Source organism: Apodemus sylvaticus, chromosome 4, assembly GCF_947179515.1.
Source record: "Apodemus sylvaticus chromosome 4, mApoSyl1.1, whole genome shotgun sequence".
In the NCBI taxonomy this organism is placed as follows: domain Eukaryota; kingdom Metazoa; phylum Chordata; class Mammalia; order Rodentia; family Muridae; genus Apodemus; species Apodemus sylvaticus.
In genome coordinates, this window is record NC_067475.1 from 129,380,571 (window position 1) to 129,402,969 (window position 22,399).

General features: G+C 37.6%; 1 pseudogene; it reads right to left on the reverse strand.

Moving 5' to 3' along the window:
• Window positions 1-5,858: 5,858 nt before the first annotated feature.
• Window positions 5,859-6,544, reverse strand: LOC127683706 (AP-3 complex subunit sigma-1-like; annotated as a pseudogene).
• Between the last annotated feature and the right edge of the window lie 15,855 nt (window positions 6,545-22,399).

The window sequence follows — 22,399 nt, forward strand, 5'->3', positions numbered from 1 at the left end:
TCTACGAAGCCACAATTACGCTGATACCAAAGCCACACAAAGATCCAACAAAGAAAGAGAACTTCAGACCAATTTCCCTTATGAACATTGATGCAAAAATACTCAATAAAATTCTTGCCAACCGAATCCAAGAACACATCAAAACGATCATCCACCATGATCAAGTAGGCTTTATCCCGGGAATGCAGGGTTGGTTCAATATACGGAAATCCATCAATACAATCCACTACATAAACAAACTCAAAGAACAAAACCACATGGTCATTTCATTGGATGCTGAAAAAGCATTTGACAAAATTCAGCATCCCTTCATGCTTAAAGTCTTGGAGAGAACAGGAATTCAAGGCCCATACCTAAACATAGTAAAAGCAATATACAGCAAACCGGTAGCCAGCATCAAACTAAATGGAGAGAAACTTGAAGCAATCCCACTGAAATCAGGGACCAGACAAGGCTGCCCCCTTTCTCCTTATCTTTTCAATATTGTACTTGAGGTACTAGCTTGGGCAATTCGACAACATAAGGAGGTCAAAGGGATACAAATTGGAAAGGAAGAAGTCAAACTATCATTATTTGCAGACAACATGATCGTCTACCTAAGTGACCCAAAGAACTCCACTAGAAAGCTCCTACAGCTGATAAACAACTTCAGCAAAGTGGCAGGTTATAAAATCAACTCAAGCAAATCAGTGGCCTTCCTATACTCAAAGGATAAGCAGGCTGAGAAAGAAATTAGGGAAATGACCCCCCTTCACAATAGCCACAAACAGTATAAATTATCTTGGGGTGACTCTTACCAAACATGTGAAAGATCTGTATGACAAGAACTTCAAGACTCTAAGGAAAGAAATGGAATAAGACCTCAAAAAATGGGAAAACCTCCCATGCTCATGGATCGGTAGAATCAATATAGTTAAAATGGCCATTTTGCCTAAAGCACTATATAGATTCAATGCAATACCCATCAAAATCCCAACTCAATTCTTCACAGAGTTAGAAAGAGCAATTATCAAATTCATCTGGAACAACAAAAAACCCAGGATAGCTAAAACTATTCTCAGCAACAAAAGAAAATCTGGGCGAATCAGTATCCCTGACCTCAAGCAATACTACAGAGCAATAGTGTTAAAAACTGCATGGTATTGGTACAGTGACAGACAGGAGGATCAATGGAACAGGATTGAAGATCCAGAAATGAACCCCCACACCTATGGCTACTTGATCCTCGACAAAGAGGCTGAAAACATCCAATGGAAAAAAGATAGCCTTTTCAACAAATGGTGCTGGTTCAACTGGAGGTCAGCATGCAGAAGAATGCGAATTGATCCATCCTTGTCTCCTTGTACTAAGCTCAAATCCAAATGGATCAAGGACCTCCACATAAAGCCAGACACGCTGAAGCTAATAGAAAAGAAACTGGGGAAGACCCTTGAGGACATCGGTACAGGGAGAAAGTTTCTGAACAGAACACCAATAGCATATGCTCTAAGAGCAAGAATTGACAAATGGGACCTCATAAAATTACAAAGTTTCTGTAAGGCAAAGGACACCATCAAGAGGACAAATCGGCAACCAACAAATTGGGAAAAGATCTTCACCAATCCTACATCAGATAGAGGGCTAATATCCAATATATATAAAGAACTCAAGAAGTTAGACTCCAGAAAACCAAACAACACTATTAAAAAATGGGGTACAGAGTTAAACAAAGAATTCTCACCAGAAGAACTTCGGATGGCGGAGAAGCATCTTAAAAAATGCTCAACTTCATTAGTCATTAGGGAAATGCAAATCAAAACAACCCTAAGATTTCATCTTACACCAGTCAGAATGGCTAAGATTAAAAATTCAGGAGACAGCAGGTGTTAGAGAGGGTGTGGAGAAAGAGGAACACTCCTCCACTGCTGGTGGGGTTGCAAATTGGTACAACCACTCTGGAAATCAGTCTGGCAGTTCCTTCGAAAACTGGGCACCTCACTTCCAGAAGATCCTGCTATACCACTCCTGGGCATATACCCAGAGACTCCCCACCATGTAATAAGGATACATGTTCTACTATGTTCATAGCAGCCCTATTTATAATTGCCAGATGCTGGAAAGAACCCAGGTATCCCTCAACAGAAGAGTGGATGCAAATAATGTGGTATATCTACACAATGGAGTACTATTCAGCCATTAGAAACAATGAATTCATGAAATTCTTAGGCAAATGGATGGAGCTAGAGAATATCATACTAAGTGAGGTAACCCAGACTCAAAAGGTGAATCATTGTATGCACTCACTAATAAGTGGATATTAACCTAGAAAACTGGAATACCCAAAACATAATCCACACATCAAATGAGGTACAAGAAGAAAGGAGGAGTGGCCCCTGGTTCTGGAAAGACTCAGTGAAACAGTATTCAGCAAAACCAGAACGGGGAAGTGGGAAGGGGTGGGTGGGAGGACAGGGGAAGAGAAGCGGGCTTACGGGACTTTCGGGGAGTGGGGGGCTAGAAAAGGGGAAATCATTTGAAATGTAAATAAATTATATCGAAAAAAAAAAAGACTTGCAGAGCAGGTGAATAAAGAAAAAAAAAAAAGAATTCCAAGGCAAGTAAAGTTTGCTGTTACATCTTTCTCTTAAAGGCAGGTTAAAGACACAGGACAACTACATAGCCAGACAGCAGTTTTAGGTCTTAATTGACCTCAAGGTATATTATTAAGCTCACTGTAAGGTCCAGCAAAAGTTCCCCTCTCTTTTTAAATATAAGCTATCTTCATAATAGTGTTTTGCCATATCCAATTCTTTTATTTTTTAAAATTAATAATTGAGGGCCAGAGAAAATGACTCGATGCTTATGAGCTGAAGAGGTAAAGTCAGAAGAAGTGAAGCCAATTTATGGAAACTAGTTAAAGTAGATTGTTATATTTGTGACTGTATTATTTTGTATTTTACTTTCACATTTATATCATGGCCATATGTTAATATTATTATCAAGAAAACAATAAGAGTGAGCGATGTTCCAGCAGATGGTTCGTGTGTTGGGTTGAAAACAGTAGTAGGGTGCACTGTTGATGGGTGACTCATCTGAAGACACCCTCAATATGACATTTAACAGGATGGTTGTTGAGTGTCAAGCTAGTTAGGGGCTCTACTATTGAGGGGGACAGATATCTATTTTCATGTAACACTTATTTAAATATTTTGGGATATGACTACAGTGTTTCACACAATTTAAAGCATTGCCCACTATAGTTGATCCCTGTCATGATGTTTTTCCTCCTCAAATCATCCTGTATCATGGTTTGTTACAGTGGTGCTTTCCGTGTGAGTGTGCAGGAACCTTTCCTGAGTTTCTTCTCATGTCTCCATTCTGTAATTTAGACAGCTTGTGATGTTATGCCTCATCCCCAGGTGATATACTTCTTCTAATCCTCAGCCTGCCTTTATTTTTCAAGGTGCTATCATCATCCTTTGTGGAAGAGCACATGCTTAACTGTCTGCTTGATCTTTAATATACTCGTGTGGCTTGCACGAAGGACACATGAGCTAAATGAACGTCATCACACAGCCCACTTCTCAGGCACCTGCCACTCAGGACTTCCTTTCCTCACAATCTAGATTACATCTGAAAAACAGCTGTGCAGTGCCAGCAGGGAAACAGAGAGAAGAGGGTGATGTCAGCTTTCCTACAGCTTTGGATATTAGTCAGTATCATTAAAACTTTCCTCTGTATTACAATTTACTGACAGTTTCTCCAGGGTTTGGTATGGTCACGGCCACTTTTATTATAAAGTTGTATATATGTAGGATGGTGATTCAAAAGCAGAATTTATATCTCTTAATGCTTTTATTTAGATATTGTTTGCAAAACCAACATTTGAGCCATGCCTATAGACTTTCCTTTCCAGAGGAATGAAAAATCATCGGGGATTCTTGGCCCATTTCCTTACAGATATAATATCTCCAGTTTAATTCCTCCTCTGGAGCCAAGAAGCTAACATATCAGCTAACACCAGGAGCCCAGTCGGCCTGTGGGTATCAAGCAAACAAAGTGCTAACATAAAGAAAATGGTTGAAGTGAAAAGGAAATGAACTCGCGGTATATGGTGGGTGAAAGAACTTAACATGACTAGCAACAGTAAGGAGCTTGTGGCAGAGATAGTTACATGGGAGAGAGCCTTGGGAAACAGGACTGTTCCTGATCTTTGACAGGTATTAGAGCAGAATCTACAAGCCCCGGGACACTTCCCAGATAAATGAAAGGGCAATCTGGTGCTCTTCTAATGAATCAAGGCATGAAACATAACTGTGGAGTGAGGTCATAGTTAACATTCCGCAGGCTGTCATCTGGAGATTAGCCTGGAAGGACTTGTGTTTAAGATGACTGCAGAGTAGTTACAGTCAGCACACACTCTATCTCTCATTGCCTTGAGAAGCCTACCAGAGAAATTGCCTGTTTATACTCCTCAAGTTTTCCTATTACTGCTGGATATGGAGTCCTTTGCTGAGACACAGATGTTCCTCCACATCTGAAGTTGGTTAAGAATGACCGCCTAGGTGTGTTCTCAAGTAAGACAGTTGTCAGCTTGTATCTTGGTAACGACAGTAAATAAAAGTCCCTGCGATGGCCTTACTGCATCCACAGTGTGGAAGCTTTTGCTGAGGACCCTTTGAGAAAATCCAGAACATGGCTGAGTCAGTTAGCAAAGTTCTCACAGGAAACTTAGTGGAGGTACAGACCAGACCCATACCACACTGCACTTTATGTAGCTTGTAACACACTTCCGGTGTCATGTCCAGGAAGTCCACATATTCATCACTTACACAGAGATCTCACAGCTGGAAAAGGTTCAGAGAGTGATGAGACTCCTGTAGGTGTCTGGTTCTAGATGAGATGTCTTCATCCAACCCCTCTCCTCAGGTCACAGGGAGCTCTGCAGAACACGAGAAAGACATCTTAGGAGCCAAAGGCACTCAGTGAATGGCCCCAAGCAAACAGTGTCTCTAGACAGAACAGAACTGATGCACATACAACTCACAGGACTGTGGCAGCAGGAGATCTGCATAGTTTCAGGATAGACAGGGTCCCAGAACTCAGAGGAGAAGTGGACCTGGGGCTCCAGTTCTAACCTTGAAGCTATCTGCAGTTGATACCCACTAACAAGGGAAAATCTGTTTTCTTCAATTGACTATCAGTGCATGTTTCATCCACTCTCCAGGGCAGGCCTCATCCCCCAAAATAGTTGTCAGAGTACTCAGTACTATTTTTTAGAACTTTGTGTATCATTTTTCTTTGTTTTGGTATTTTTTTAAGTAGTGGTAAAATATACTTCTATTTACTTTGTCGAGTCAGAAGGTTGTCAAAAGAAATTATTGATAAAGTAGATACCAAGCAAAACAGAAAGATACTTTAGAGGTCTAGTTACTTTGGAATTTACCTAAACTAAAGAATAGGTCATGTTTTCATGCAGTGCATACTTGGTTCTTTAAATAGCAACTGTGTCAAACAACAGAAAGAATTAGAGAATGCTGCACTTGTGATCCATACAAAACATCAACATCTTGGGTTGTACATAATTAAAGAAACATCTTGCTTTTTGAAATACTGTAATAGAAAATATATAGAGGCACACCTTTATATGGACCTAGGAATGCAATCTAGAAAAGAAAAAAAATCACACAGGAACTATTCAATTTATTTAAAATCACTGAGCAAGAAAAGCAACCCTCAACTTCCATACTGACTTTATGCAGCTTCTATACAGTACCTCAACTTGAACCCAAGAGCAAAGTTAAGACTCTACTCTTTTTTTAGTAAACAATTACATGGTAAACTTAGATAACTTTACCTGGGAGTGGCCTTTTAAATATTTATTTAAAAGAGGGCAGGTTTGGCACTTTTATCCTGATGTCACCAATGTCAATATTTCTTGGGATCGCAGGAAGGTTCATATTCTTTACGGCTGATACAGCACGGTCTGGAGCTCCTGCTAAGCCAGCCTCAGATTTCTCCAGTTTATTTTGTGCATCAGTTTGTATAATTATCTCATTCACGTTGGTCCCCAATATCATTCCCCCATCACCATTTCTGTAAGATTATTATGAACCTTGTCTATGTAGAATATTAAATCGAATTCACAGACATTTTTCAAAACATTTCCCTAATGTTTCTACATACTTGAATCTAAAATGCCAAGTTCACTTTCTGATGAATTGACACAGAAGACAAAATATAGTGTTGCATAATGTCTGTAAATGAGTCTGTTGTCAGATCCTCCAGTTAGTCATCTTCCTTCTAGGAAATTACAAACATTCTCATCTCATGTAGATACCAAATGGAACGTCTCCCTGATGATTTGCTGTTGCCTATCTTCACTATAGGGCTGGTAGAACTTGGAGAACCATGGCTTCCTGTGGTTATGGAAGATGAGGATGGCCTGATCATGGCTGAGCTGGACCAACCCTGTAGGCGTTGGGGCCAGGGTGGGGTGAGTGTGTGGGCCTCTCCTCTGGGAGCTTCTTGCTGCTGCTTCCCCACAGCGCCATCCTGCAAGCATGCATGCGCTCCAGTGAGGGGCCTGTTTTGGTGTTCTTTTACCTTACTGTTATTTTGTCTGGTTTTATTTTTTTTTTCTGATTTTCCTTTTTCTTTCTTGGGAATTTTTTGGGTGTCATTTGTTTGTTTGTTTTTTTTTTCCCTTTGGAGAAAGGAAATGGAAATTTGTGCAGGTAGGGAGGTATGAACTTTCTGGAAAGAGTTGGGGAGGAGAAATCATGGTCAAAATATATGGTACATAAACATTAACCAGAAAACAAAGTAATCTCAGTTAATGACTGCTATTGAGAATATAATAACCAAATTAAGAATTTAGTTCTGGATGCAAGATGTGGTTATTAATATTTAAATAAAATTAGTTTAGTTTAGGCTTTCTGAATTGACAGAACAAAGGAATTATTTTTGTGTGTATGCATTTGTGTATGTGTTATAATTGTTAATCTATCACTACAAGAATCATATTGATCTCTTATTGACTTCATGGAAAGTTGCTAGTTTAACACTGAGAAATGGGTTCCTACCATCCATTTAGCTGGTGTTTCAGTTACATACTTGTATATTAGTATTAGAATTACTCATACTTATAGCTCCAGCCATAAATTATTAACTAGGTTATGGCGCTTATGTGTTTGCTAATTATTTTGTAAGAGAGGCAAGTGTGGAGTTTGCACCTTAACGAGGCTTAAATATAAGCTTAAGCCTTGAACCAGCAGATGTTGTAGTCATGTGCTGCACTAAGATTCCTCTCATATCAGAGTAATGCAGACAGTCTGTCATTGAGATCTAAAGCTCCATTAGGGAACTAATACACCTTTCTTATTTGCTTATTATTATTATTATTATTAATTTTCTATAACTTCTTGGAAAATTATTGAACATGCAGAAGTAGAAATTCTGGTTTGAATGACTTAATCTCAGAGATCAAATATTGATATGTCTATATCAGCCTGGTTTGCTGTAACAAATCCTGAACATCTGAAGAACTGCAGAGTTCAAGTTTATATAGTGACATCTTTGGAAATAAAATATTTATATGTAATATATGTGTTTTGATATAATGTGTATGCTGTATATGCTGGTGACCTCTCTGTATTTGTGCGGATATGAGGTGTTTATGTGATATGTGCTTGTGTGTAATGTATGTTTATGTATGTAAGTGAATTTTTTGTTTGTGTGGTATATGGCATATTTATGTGATGTGTATATATATTTTATGATGTGTTTGTTTGTGTGTGATATATATTTGTTATGTGAGAAAACTGTGGACAAAGTATGGTTAAATTATGCATGTTTGTGGGAATTGTATGCATTCCAGTCAATGATAACGGATTTTAAATTTTTACTAATGCTTATAAACATTAAAGGGACTTTAATATCTACTTTGTCCAAACAGAATAAGTAAATGTTAAATTTTATAGTCAAATATACTCAAGTCACACATAACAGTCACTGATTTTATAAATTATCATTTTCATGGTCAATGTCAACCTAGATCAAGAAACACAGACTGGCTGACATCCTTCACTGATGGCATCCAGAATCCACAGAAAGCATAGGTGTATCATCAAGATGGCGTCTACTTGCTGTCTGAAGAAGCCAATGGAATAGACAGTAGTTCCTCTTGTCTTCCTCCAATTACTTTATTATTAAGATTGTTCTCTGACAATAATTTTGCACATGTGTAGAATACATTCTAATGGTCTGTTAGATCCCAACGACATGTTAGATCCAACGATCTACTGATCTAATCTCATCCCTGAACAGCTTCTCTTCCCCAAACTCGTCTTTCTCATATTCAGGCCTGTTTGTTTTTTACTCACTGTGTTTAACCACAGCCTTCTGTGTTTTTAAATTAAAATGTATGTTACTAGATAGAAATATGATTTATTTATCCCTTTCCTTCCCTTCCCTTCCTCCTACCCCTCCCATGCCCATTTCCTCCCTCTCAGATTGATGACATCTGGCCTCTTTTCTATTGATTATTGTTATCACACACACACACACACACACACAATTACAAATGCACATACACTCACATATGTACACACATTCACACACATGCACAAAATATGCCTCACCCCCTGAATCTGTTTTTGTTGTTTCTATGTATATGGTGTCAGGGTTGAGTAGTTTATTTTTTGTTGCATAAGCAAATAAGGGCTTCATCCCTGGAAGCGACTAATTCTCTGTCTCTCAGAAGTCATTTGTTTTCTGAACTTCTTTGTCTAGGGTGTACCAGGTGAAAATTTTCCCTTATGAGTTGGCATCTATATTGATATTGCTCTTGTTCAGTTTTAATTGAGTGACAATATACTAACTAGGTTTTCGGAAGAGTTTTTTTTTTTTTTTTTTGCAACTTTTATTTTTGGTATCTCTCTCCGTGCCCCTTCATCTTCCCAGCTCCTTTCCACTTGCAACTACATTTTCTTTCACATGTATTACCTCCCTTTACTTTCATCTTAAGAATGGTCTACTAACCACCCTGGCACACCAAACCTTTTGTTCAGCAAAGGAACTGGTTAATCCAGTAAATAGACAGTCTATAGAATGGGGAAAGTCTTTTATTGCTACACATCTGACAAAGTATTGGTGTCTAGAAAACACAAACAACTCAGATTACGAAATATTAAGGAAATAATTCAATTAGAAACAAACCCCATAACTACAAAGTTCTCAAGAGCAGAAATGCCAATAGGAAATAACCCTTAGTAAACCTTTTATGAAGTACTAAATGCATATTAAAGTATGTTGAAGGTCCACCTCTTAGCAGTCAGAATTGCCCTCTCAAGATTACCAATGGTGAGGAAGGCTGGTGTGGATGTGGGGGAGGGGAGTGTCTTCCACTATTGGTGGGAGTGTAGAGTAGTGCAGCCACTCCACTTTGGAAATCAGTCTGGAGGTTTCTTAAGAACCAGAAATAAAATTCCCTTTGCTTCCAAATGCTTTCCCTTCTTTCCTAAATGGCAGAGTCCTGCTTGCCTGTAACTCATTCCTCTCAGCAGATGCTCAGCCTGGTTTCTGCTACTGTGGTGTTCAGCACATGCAGTCATTTATGCCATGCTTTGCCTTCTGTTCTACTGAAATCAGCCAACATTAATTAAACATTGCACAATTATTGAGATAGCTTTAAAAAGAATAGAGAAAAATCATTCCCATTGTTCTCAGTATTTAAACATAGTAGGAAAGTATATGCATTAAAAACAACTATAACAAAGTACAGACAAACCACACCTGTGGTGTGAAAAAAGATGCTAGGGGAAACTGAAACACAAAGGTAAATAAAGAAAAGATGAAGGCAGGAAAGGAGGCAGAGGGGCAGAAATGCCAATAGGAAGTAACCCTTAATAAACCTTTTATGACAATATACTAACTAGGTTTTCCTTTAGTCTTGAAGATGCGCATGCAGGTCACATTACCCTGTGCTAGGACAGCAAGTCAACAAAAGGAGTAGATGTTCAGATTCCTTAGTTATTTTATAAAAATTCACCAGTATTTAAAATCCATTTCATTAATTGGAATACAAACCATAAACACAAACACACATAAGGTAGGTACATCAGTCATACAAACATACATGATATAGAAACACCAGACACACAAACTCATATGGCATAAAAATATTGTATACACACAACTAGGTATGGCATAAATTATATATATATATATATATATATATATATATATATATATACACACAAACACACATGATATAGTTATACCAGACATACAAACTCACAAAACAAAGACATATCATATACACACAAATAGGCATGGCTTAAATACACCATATGCACACAAACACATGTGGCATAGATACAACATATGCCCATAAACAGTCATGGCAAAGACACAGCATATACACGTAAACATATATGACATAAACATACAAACAAACAAACATGATATAAGCATACAAGACACACAAGCACAATGAAATAGACATTCCGTATATACACAGATGTACATGACATAGATACAGAAACATACATAATATGAGCATACCATAAACACACAAGTACATATGACAGACACAATGAATGTACATAAAGATATAGACATAACAGATACACAAACACACATGACACTGAAACACCATATACATACAAACATGCATGGCATAAACAAACCACAAATACATAAACACATATGACATAGACATATCATATACACACAAACATACATGGCAGACTACACTACATAACCATACCACAAAATATACCAGGCATAGACAATACTATGTATATATGCATGAAATAGATAAACAAAATGCACAAACATTTGTCATAAATATAGCATATGCTCACAAACACACAGAGCTCGCATGCATACAAAGAGAGATCTTACATAATCATGCATCATCTATAACACAGGCACAGCATAGAAACACATTTGCTTTAATTTTATATTAATATTTCAAAAAATACCCATAAATCTGTTGAGTAGGAAGAGGGAAAAGAAAAAGTTGTATAAAAGTATGAATACAAATAGAATTAATATGTTTTTTAAAAAGATAAACACTAAGGTTGGGCAGTGGTGGGACACACCTTTAAGCCCAGCACTTGAGAGACAGAGGCAGGCAGATTTCTGAGTTCAAGGCCAGCCTGGTCTACAGAGTGAGTTACAGGACAGCCAGGGCCATACAGAGAAACCCTGTCTCGAAATACCCGCCCCCCCCCCAAAAAAAAGGAAAAAAAAAGATAAAACATTAATCTGATTAAGGGTTACTGATGGTCACATCCTCATGTTCCTGATTTAATACATTAGCACAAATTTCTCCCCTTATTTGAATTATGATTAGGAAAAACAGAAAAAGTCTACATTGTCCTTGAATGTTCAGTGCTGGAAAGAGAAAGGAGTAAGAAATCAAAGCTTGCCAAGAAAAAGCCAAGAGCCCCATTGCATTATCCTCAAGGACATCTGTTCTAGCATCATTTCCAAGCCCTGATTAGTATGAAGGTAAAGGCTTATAAGCCTTCATGGCTGCAGTCTCTGTTTCTCTTTAGATGTACACCCTCCAGAATCGAGACTGTATGAACTCTCACATAAATACAACAAAACCATAGCAACACAGTCCTCCTTACCACTTTCTCTCATCTAAACAAGCCGTCAGCATTTGAGTACAAGAGGAAGTCCCTGTGCTGTGTCTCTGTTTATGCCAACAAGTCCACAATATGATAGTTTTAGTTAAATGAGAGTTTGCATGTATAACAGTTATGGGCATGAGCTCTCACTCTGGCTACCATCTTGTTGGCCATTTACTTTCCCTACAGGTGATTCTGATTAGACACTGAAAGTTTATTTGACATAAAAGTTACGTGCTTTCTTACCTTCAGCTGTTCATTATCAAGCTGAGTCTTTGGGGTATTATTGCTGGTGATTGAGGCGGGTGTACACGTTGCACATGTAAGAATCATTGTCACTTCTGGCCTTCTCTACCTTCTGCCAAACCTGGAGGTGATTTCCTTTCCACATTCTCATCCTCCACCCTAATAAGTGAGGTCTGCCACTAATCACAGGGCAGATTCTCATTTTTCATGCTTTTATGTTCTCTTCCTGTGCAACATTTTTAAGAGAAGGTCAAACACTACACCCTAAAACACTTGAAAAATCATGTTGAGCAAACACATATTATCTGTGATTTGTGGCCATTCTGATGTGGTTCTAACCCACCAAGCCTGAGGTGTTTAAGAGTCACATACTCACAGACTGGAAATTCCAAAGCTAAATTTCTCTAGGTAACATTAATTTATCTTCCCTACCATGATGGTGCATGAAGTCTTTATAGGTGAAATCTATTCATAGCATATGAACTTAAGTGCACCTTGGGATGTTTGCCACTATAGGCAAACCTTGGCCTTACATGCATCATCTTCTACTTGGGATAAGTTATAAAAGGCACATTTCCCTTTAAGCTCTATACCCTCAGTCTTGATGTTCCCTAATTTAGAAGTACCGCTGGAGCTTTCTCCAATATACTTTGTTATGGCTTTTCTAATCATTACCTAAATGTTCACCCATGCAAAATTTAATTTAAACTGAGCTTTGATTAGCTTCAGCAAGCCATCTGTTCATTATTTTCCTAGTAGCATATCTCATAGTGGATGCTGCCATAGCTGTTTCTCACTCAAAATACTTGAGACATTTTAAATAGTCTAAACATATACTTAAAATAGGAAAATTCTTAGGCCAATAAGATGGCTCAACTGACTAAGGTACTTTCTACCACTCCTGATGACCTAAGTTCTAATGTCAAGATTCAGTTGGTACAAAGAGAGAACCAACCCCACAAAATGTCCACTGACTGCCACATGTGATTCCTGGAACACGTGCATACACACACACACACACACACACACACATGTATGTGCACACACGTACAAACATACCAATTAATAAATATAAGAAAATAAGAAAAAAGTTAAAAGGCCTACATGCAGGAGGAGTCAAACCTAGTCCCTTTACATGTCTTTACATGTTAGGTAAACATTCTACCACTGAGAGACAACTCAAAATATTTCTTTACATTTAATATTTTATCTTCAATATATCTTATGATAAGAGGTCTATTATTCCTGTCTCTATTCCAATTTACTTATTAATATACAACCCATAGCAACATATAAGTATGTATACATCATGTTATTCACGCATGCATCTCTATTCTTCCAGGGTTAGAAAATAGTTGATGAATATAATAATCATTTTGTTGTGGGGAAACATAATATCTACATTAGATGCTCATTAAGCAATTATTGTGGGTTTTCCTGTAGACTAGGAGAAATGTCTCCAAAGCAAGGAAAGTAGTGTGCATCTTGACATCGTGGTCTCTGCTTTGAGGCACTCTTGCCTTCTTTGTCATTCTTGTTAGAAGAAAACCTGAATTCCACCCATCAGTTTCAAACTAGCCAACGATTTAGGTGGCATAAGAAATCTTTCTACTTTCTGGAAGATTACCTATTCAACTTATGATTATAATGATCATGTTATAACTATTTTGACAAATTTTAAGATATTTTAATTTAGATTGATCTATTATATTTATCTATCATATATGTATGTATGTATGTCTATCTATCCATCTATCTATCTATTTATCTATCTATATACCTGTCTATCTACCCATCTATCTACCTATCATCTATCTATCATCATCTCTCTGTATGTCTCAGTGATTTAAAACAGAGATAGTATAGCCTGGCCTGGCTTCAAACTCACTATGCTGCTCACGTGAACACTGAACTCACAGTCTTCTTGCTGTCACCTCTCAAGTCTTAGGAGTATGCTCACAAAACATCGTTTCATTTCTTTCAAGATTAGGTACTTGCATGCTTTCTTCTTTCTAATCTATATTTTTCCTTCAGTCCATGTAGGTTTACAGTTTTCCTTGGGAGTTCTTCCTTTTGTGATATTATCTGTGATAGGCATTTTGTAAATCCAAGTCTCCTTTTCAGGCTGACCTTTCTATTCCGCTTGATGATTACATTGACTGCTAAGAGTTACCAGATTATAGGTGGATTCTCCTCAGCTACTTGCATGGGAATGAGACTACTTCCAGCAGACTGAAAACAGCAGTCAATCAATACAGTGTCAGCTTTGTATAGAGAGTGATTATGAGCTCATTTGTGGCAATAGGTCCCTTGCTGTCTTCCAAAGCTAGACTTTTCCTGATATGTTATTTATATAGGTAGTTCCTTTTCCTTTTCCTTTTAGTCATTCACAATGCACCTTCCTAAGTCACTTTTTGTTTATTTATTTGTTTTTAATCCCTTGTACGTAGTCTCTGCTTCCGGCCCAGTTTCTAGACCAGCAAACACAAGATACTTATTTCCTATATGTGTGGTTTTGTGCTTTCATTCACCTCTAATGGAAAAATATTGGAGGATTAGGGATCTTGCACAGTACTTGCCAGATGCCCAAGTCTACCTTATGAGATTGTGGAAAGAATGAACCTGGGCCTTGGGTGCCAAATGCTAGAATTGGAAGAACTTCTATGCGATTGATTAGCTTTGCCATGTGTAACGTTATTATTCAATATGAATGTGCAAATGCAGTGATCTTGTTTTCTGAGTTGCTGTTGAGTGGTTTTATGGATATGCTTTCTTTTAATTTTTATTTATTTTTATCTTGTGTGGCTATCATGCACAGTTATCTGTAAAATTAAGTTTTTTCAAAAATTAAATACTTGTTAGTCTTCATACAAGGTTAGGTTTCACTCCCATGTCTCCATCCTCTCTATAATGCAGTACACTGTACTATAGGTCATGACTTCTCATCCTTGCTTTTCTCTGCAGGTACAGCTGAACAAGAGTTGTTTGTGACAGGTAAATACTATGTGAGGACTTTGGTTTCTATATGTAAATTATCATGCTAATAGATAGGCTTTAGTGCAATATAATCCCTATTATGTAAATACTATTCTCCTTTTTTCAGAAGAAATGATTCAACTCCAACACTGGACATGAGAGAAAAATAAGCTTGGAAAGGGGGAAACATCTGAGGCCTGCCATGGAAAGCCTGTAGTTATGGTTTGATTCATTAATACTTAAGGCAGTTTGTGCCTGTGACCTGGAGCTACAAGTTATCTGCATGTTCCCGTATGTTCCCACCACAACTTTCTTCCTCTTTCCCTGTCTGTAGTCACATATACATTATTTGGAGAGTTCTCTTTGACTTGCATAAGAAAGACATTTTAATATTCAATCCCTGAGCTTTGAGATAGGTAGTGTATTTGTGGCTTGTTTATATGGGCTGAGAGAAAGCCAAAGACATACCTTCAGTAGTTTCAGCACAGATGATAGTTACTGACACAGAAAGGAAATAGCTGCACAACTGGTGAGGAAAATGGCCGGCCAAGGATGGTCATTGTAAAGTGAGTAAGGGACACAGATATCTGTCATTTGTTAAAAAGGACTGTCTAGATTATTTAGCTAGCTGGAGCTATACTTGAGAGAACAAGGCAGAGAAGATGCATCTCATTGCACCTCACACCTTGTCTCTCTTGTTGACTTTAAGAGGTTTATGAACAGGGCAGCTATGGGATCAGGACAAGAGCTTATACATGAGACAGGCAACGATGAGTTTGGCACAATTATGTGATAAATGTAAACAGAAAAGTAAACTAATGTGTTAGCAACCATTACTAGTCTACATGCTTCAGGAATGAAACACATGCACTAACCAGGAAGTCTTGAGTGAGTAAAGTACTTTAAATAGTAGTTATGGCTATGCACAATCTCAGAAAAACCTAGATTTAGTAGCCATATTTGTATTTGATGCAAATTTACTTGTGTTTAAACCTACATTATCCAGATACATTTTTCAAATTTCTTAACCCTCTACCACTTAAATAAAATATGGTAAAAGAGGTTATTTGTATCATAATACTTGATCTATAAGTATATAAAATATTTTTCAAATGGAAGGTGAGAAAGACATAAGAAGGGACAAAGTGGGATTGGATGGATGGACCTCTACATCCAGGTGGAGCTCTTTATAGACTATTTTGGTTGGTCAGTTTCACTGTGTTTGCAAGGTCCAGAATCACAGAACTTAGTGAAAACATGGGTTAGATAGTGTCTAAATATTCTTGATTTGTGGTTATAAAAATGCAATGTTAACAAAACAAGGCTGTGTAATATGAGTTAGAACTTATCCAAAAGCAAATTGATATCTGAACTTGGGTGTGAAAGCAAAACAGCCGCCACGTGTATTCAAACATTGTGTAACTGTAAGTGGCTTAAAGGCTCCAGTGAGTCTGTCTCCTAACACTTAAATTTCATCGGACTCCACCCTTACCAAACACCGAATTAAAATTCACAATAAATGATGTGTCTTAACATCTTCTATTCTGTGCACCTCTTGTTCAGCCTTCTTTCAGAGTTGTTCATCCTGGAAAATCCTTCTAATATTTTGATTAATGTATCATGCAATCCTTTAGGACTTCCTGACTTCCTTCTTTTTTGTTGTTGTTGTTTTTGTTTTGTTTTGTTTTTTGGATTTTTTTGGTTTTTTCGAGACAGGGTTTCTCTGTATAGCCCTGGCTGTCCTGGTCCTGACTTCCTTATAATAGCTTACAAATATTTTTCTGTGACATTCCAGAGTTGAAATAAATAATTTGGTAATGTGTTATAATTACTCATTACTCACGCAGGAGCCCATCTCCCGATTACTTCTTTAGCCCCTTAAGGCAGGAGAGAGAATCAGAAGCTCACAGGGCTGGGGTCAATGTTCAGGTGGATCATTTCATTAGCAATGTCGGGGCTACTATTTTATAAGCATTATTCACAGCCTCAGATGATTGTTAAAGAACTTTGTGTGCATGCACATGTGTGTGTGTGTGTGTGTGTGTTTGTGTGTGGTGTGCTCATGGGAGGTGCTTAGGTGTGCTACCTAACAGTGTGCTAAAATTGTCTCAGATACCTTAAAGATTAGAAGATTAGGAATGACAGAATTGGCACAGGTCTCACTAGAATTGAATTAGATGACCCACATAATAATGAGTGCTCTTGGGCTACACATTAATTCTTTTAAACACAGGACTGAAAATGCATGTCATGTTATAGACGACTGAAGGCATATTCTGTTTACTTGCCTCCCATGACACATCTCCATCATCAATGGTCTGACCATTGTTCAGAAGGTGGGCCCCCCTCACTTTTTTTTTTCAGAGAAAAGTATTTTGATAGCTGTAAATTAGCCTCTAAAGTTAGAAGCTAGCCTAAAACTTTTAATTATCTAAAGATCAGCTTCAGCTCTGAAAAAAAGTCATTTTCTGAAAGCATTTTTTAGGGTAAGTTTAGAAGAAAGTAAGAATCATGAATATATTTTTCGTATATTTGCATAGCTTAGGTCCCACTTGGTTGGAAGAGCCATTCTGAAATGAACGTTTTTATCAAATCTCTAACAGCTCAGTCATTTCCATTTTAATACCAAATCTAATCACTTTGATAAGTTTGGAGCTTCACATTCTGTCTATCAAGGCTGAAATGTTCTCTACTTGAGAACATGTTTTTCTTTTCCTTTTTTCTTTTCTTTTTCTTTTTCTTTTTTTTTTTTTATGGTTTTCTTTTTCATTCTTACTTGGGTTCATAGCACTAAGACTTCAAATTTGCTTGAAGGTTTTTCTTCCCAAAATGCAGAATCAATTTTTTATAGATCTTATAACTGAAAGACCTCCTACACATCATTTTTAAAAACTTTTAAAAAAAATCTGTTGGTTCCCTTTTAATAAAAATTAAGCCCTTTCCCCATTGCAAAAAACAAAACCTCATTAAAACATATTTGTCAACTCTTTTCACAATTCTGGGCCAATCTGGACGTTCCCAGGTGCTCCTGAGGTTTCCTTCTGGGGAAGTAGGTGATGGGTAATCACTTTGAAGAAAAATCAGAGTTGGGTTGAAATTAAATTCCCAAATGGATAGCCTCTCATGTTTCTTTCTTTTTCTTTTTCTTTTTTTGTTTTGTTCTAAAACATTCCACAAAAATGGTCTTCTTGGCATTCTGAAGCCTTCTAAGTAGCTCTCCAGTCCCATGATAATATGATCATGTGTGCCAGCTTACAGGAGTTCCAAAAACCCGGCTGAATTTACTTTACTGTAAAACTAAGTGTAGATGGGAGTAAGGCATCTTCTCTCTAGAAATTATGAGCCTAGAATTGTTTGCTCACAAATAAAATAGTTTCCAAGATCATTGCCTCACCATCTTGATTTCCTATGAATCTCTTCAAATAGCAGATATTTTGGTGCTGTCCTTTGCTATTCTCACTCCCGTCAATTCTCCCTCCACACTTTATCCCAGAAGATAGAGCTTTTGAATTTTGTCCTACTGTAAAGGGAGCTCAAACCTCAGTTCATGCTTACAGAGTAATATATATATATATTACCCACCCTTCTATTGGCATGATCTCTAGTCTAATTGCCCCCTTTCCTTCCTGAGTTGTATTGGTTTGGTTGGTTATTGATTGGCTCAGGACATAGATTTTTCTTGTAAACAATTATATTAGCATTTTTAAGTTTTATCTTTAAATCTTTAATTTTATCTTACTGTACATGCAGATTATCTCAGAATATGCCTTGACTTTTTGTTTGTTTGTTGTTTGTTTGAGCAATCATTTTTGGGACTCAGGTTTTAACTTTACCACAAAAGCACTGCTTCATAAACTTTCTCTTAATGTTCCTTCCTCTGAAGGATTGTTTTCACTTTTCTGGAACATCCTCTCACACGTAAATAAGAGCTGCCTTCAGGGACTTTGACACAAACACTACTAAAAGCTGAACATATACTATTTCATTTCTTCCAGTTGCCCATGTCTGTTGTCTGTTTAGAAGCAGTGTTTTATATTTGATTCTGAACTGCCCTTTATTGCATGACAGACCTTTCCAGAAAATATCAAGTAAGGTACCCATAAAATTTTCAGTATCCTAATGTCAGCTCTAATACATGATCTTACATATTATTCTTCAGGGTTCCAGTTGTTTCATTACATCACTACTAACGAAACACCCAGTTCCTTTCCTATCCGAATTTTAAAATTAAAATTGTACAGAAATGTATAAGACATATTTTAAAGGACATTATCCATATAATTTTATCTGTGCTTAAAATCTCTTGGGCAGACAAGCACACCTCAAAAATTTGAGTTTGTTCGAATTAATTGTTCAAATTCCTCACTTAAAGGTGGTGACAGAGTGTCAGCTTCCTTAATGTACAACACAGGTGATACAGTGTGTTGCGGTAAATCTCCAACCCTATAAGCAAGGAAAACACAACTCAATGAGTATACAAATTGTGTATCTAGACCGGGCAGATACAGCACTACACTACTGTACTCCCTGTCTATAAAATCCCATGTCACTTGTACTTCATTCAGTCTATGTGCTTCTGCTCCATTTTCCTTCCACCTCCTCGTCTTCTGTCCTCCCTTGGTCCTTCCTCTCCTCATCTCTCTTCCTTCTCCTCTCCCTCCTTCTCTAAAACTTCCAGCTCCACCTTCCCTTCCACTGCCCAGTCACAGGATTTAGCCTTTATTTTACCAGTTAAAAACAGGAGAAGGTTCAGGTGAATTTACCTGAGTACCTGATTCATTCCCAAATAGCACCAGGGCAATCCACAACATTTCCCCTATTTTTCCAACTGAAAGGCTCTTTTCTCTTAGATATAAATTGAGTACAACTATTACCATTCTACAATTTATAAAGTATAAGATACACTTAACACCCAGTCCATCAATTTTATCAATTAACTAAAACACTCTACGATCTATCCTAACTTTAAAGGCTTATAATTCTATACTTGAATTATGTCCTGATTTTATATTGATTACCATCTGAAAACCATTCACTCAAATCTATATGATCTTTCCGAATCCTTTTTAAAATTCTTTTTTTAATTTTTAATTTTTTTTATTTTCTATATTCTTTGTTTACATTCCAAATGATTTCCCATTTCCCAGTTACCCCCTCTCCATATGTCCCATAAGCCTTCTTCTCTCCACCCATTCTCCAATCACCATCCTCCTTTTCCTCTGTCCTGGTACTCACCTACAATGCTAGATCAAGTCTTTTCAGGATCAGGGCCCTCTCCTTACTTCTTCATGGGAGTCATTTGTTATGCTAATTGTGCCTTGGATATTCAGTGCCTCTGGGCTAATTAATATCCACTTATCAGAGATTGCATTCCATGTGTATTCTTTTGTGATTGGGTTAACTCACTTAGGATGAAATTTTCCAGCTCCAACCATTTGCCTAAAATTTTCATGAATTCATTGCTTTTAATTGCTGAGTAGTATTCCATTGTGTAAATATACCACATTTTCTGTATCCATTCCTTCATTGAGGGACATCTGGGTTCTTTCCAGCTTCTGGATAATATAAATAAGGCTGCTATGAACATAATAGAGCATGTGTCCCTATTGTATGCCGGGGACTCCTTTGGGTATATGCCCAGGAGAGGTATAGCAGAGTCCTCTGGAAGTGTCATGTCCAGTTTTCTGAGGAACCACCAGACTGATTTCCACAGTGGTTGTACCATCTTACAGTCCCACCAGCAGTGGAGGAGTGTTCCTCTTTCTCCACAACCTCGCCAACACCTGCTGTCTCCTGAGTTTTTAACCTTAGTCATTCTGACTGGTGTGAGGTGAAATCTCAGAGTTGTTTTGACTTTCATTTCCCTAATGACTAATGATGTTGAACATTTCTTAAAGTGATTCTCGGCCATCCGAATTTCTTCAGGTGAAAATTCTTGGTTTAGATCTGCACCCCATTTTTAATAGGGTTATTTGATTTCCTGGGGTCTAACTTCTTGAGTTCTTTGTATATATATTGGATATTAGCCCTCTACCAGATGTAGGGTTGGTGAAGATCTTTTCCCAATTTGTTGGTTGCTGTTTGGTCCTTTTGACAGTGCCCTTTGCCTTACAGAAACTTTGTAATTTTATGAGGTCCCATTTGTCAATTCTTGATATTAGAGCATAAGCTATTGGTGTTCTGTTCAGGAACTTTTCCCCTGTGCCCATGTCCTCAAGGGTTTTCCCCAGTTACTTTTCTATTAGTTTCAGTGTGTCTGGCTTTATGTGGAGGTCCTTGATCCACTTGGAGTTGAGCTTAGAACAAGGAGATAAGAATGGATCAATTCGCATTCTTCTGCATGCTGAACTCCAGTTGAACCAGCAACATTTGTTGAAAAGGCTATCTTTTTTCCACTGGATGTTTTCAGCTCCTTTGTCGAAGATCAAGTGACCATAGGTGTATGGATTCATTTCTGGGTCTTCAATTCTATTCCATTGGTCCACTTGCCTGTCACTGTGCAAATACCATTCAGTTTTTAACACTGTTGCTCTGTAGTATTGCTTGAGGTCTGGGATACTGATTCCCCCAGAATTTCTTTTATTGTTGAGAATAGTTTTAGCTATCCTGGGTTTTTTATTATTCCAGATGAATTTGAGAATTGCTTTTTCTAACTCTGTGAAGAACTGAGTTGGGATTTGGATGGGGATTGTGTTGAATCTGCGGATTGCTTTTGGCAAGATGTCCATTTTAACTATATTATTTCTGCCAATCCAAGAGCATGGAAGATTTTTCCATTTTCTGAGGTCTTTTTCGATTTCCTTCTTCAGAGACCTGAAGTTCTTGTTGTATAGATCTTTCACTTGCTTGGTTAGAGTCACACCGAGATACTGTATATTGTTTGTGGCTATTGTAAAGGGTGTCATTTCCCTAACTTCTTTCTCAGCCTGCTTATCCTTTGAGTATAGGAAGGCATCTGATTTGCTTGAGTTGCTTTTATAACAAGCCACTTTGGTGAAGTTGTTTATCAGCTGTAGGAGTTCTCTGGTGGAGTTTTTTGGGTCACTTAATTAGACTATCATATCATCTGCAAATAGTGATAATTTGACTTCTTCCTTTCTAATTTGTATCCCTTTGACCTCCTTATGTTGTCTAATTGTTCTAGCTAGAACTTCAAGTACTATATTGAAATCACTGGTGTGAAAAGAGAAGTACCAGTTATAAAACACAAAGTCAAATTTTAAGGCAAATAGGAGGAGAATTTGTTGTCGAAGTCTGAGCAGAGCACCCCACCCTGGAGTGAAGCTCCTAGAGACTCAGAAGATTTAGAGGGAACTCTTTAATTTAAGTGAATAAGAACTGGTAAGTTTCAGGAAGTCCCTGGAACTTGACAGGGGCCCTTAGAAGACTCAATCTCACCTCAATATTTTATGAGCCTTAAAGACTGCTGAGAAGGGCTCTCTGTAGTTCCAGCCTTTGTGAGACTTCATCTCTACTGAGGATGGCTTCTGATGACATAGCTGTCATGCTCTTGTAAAAACCCCTGCCCATCCTTATGTACAGAATAGTAATGG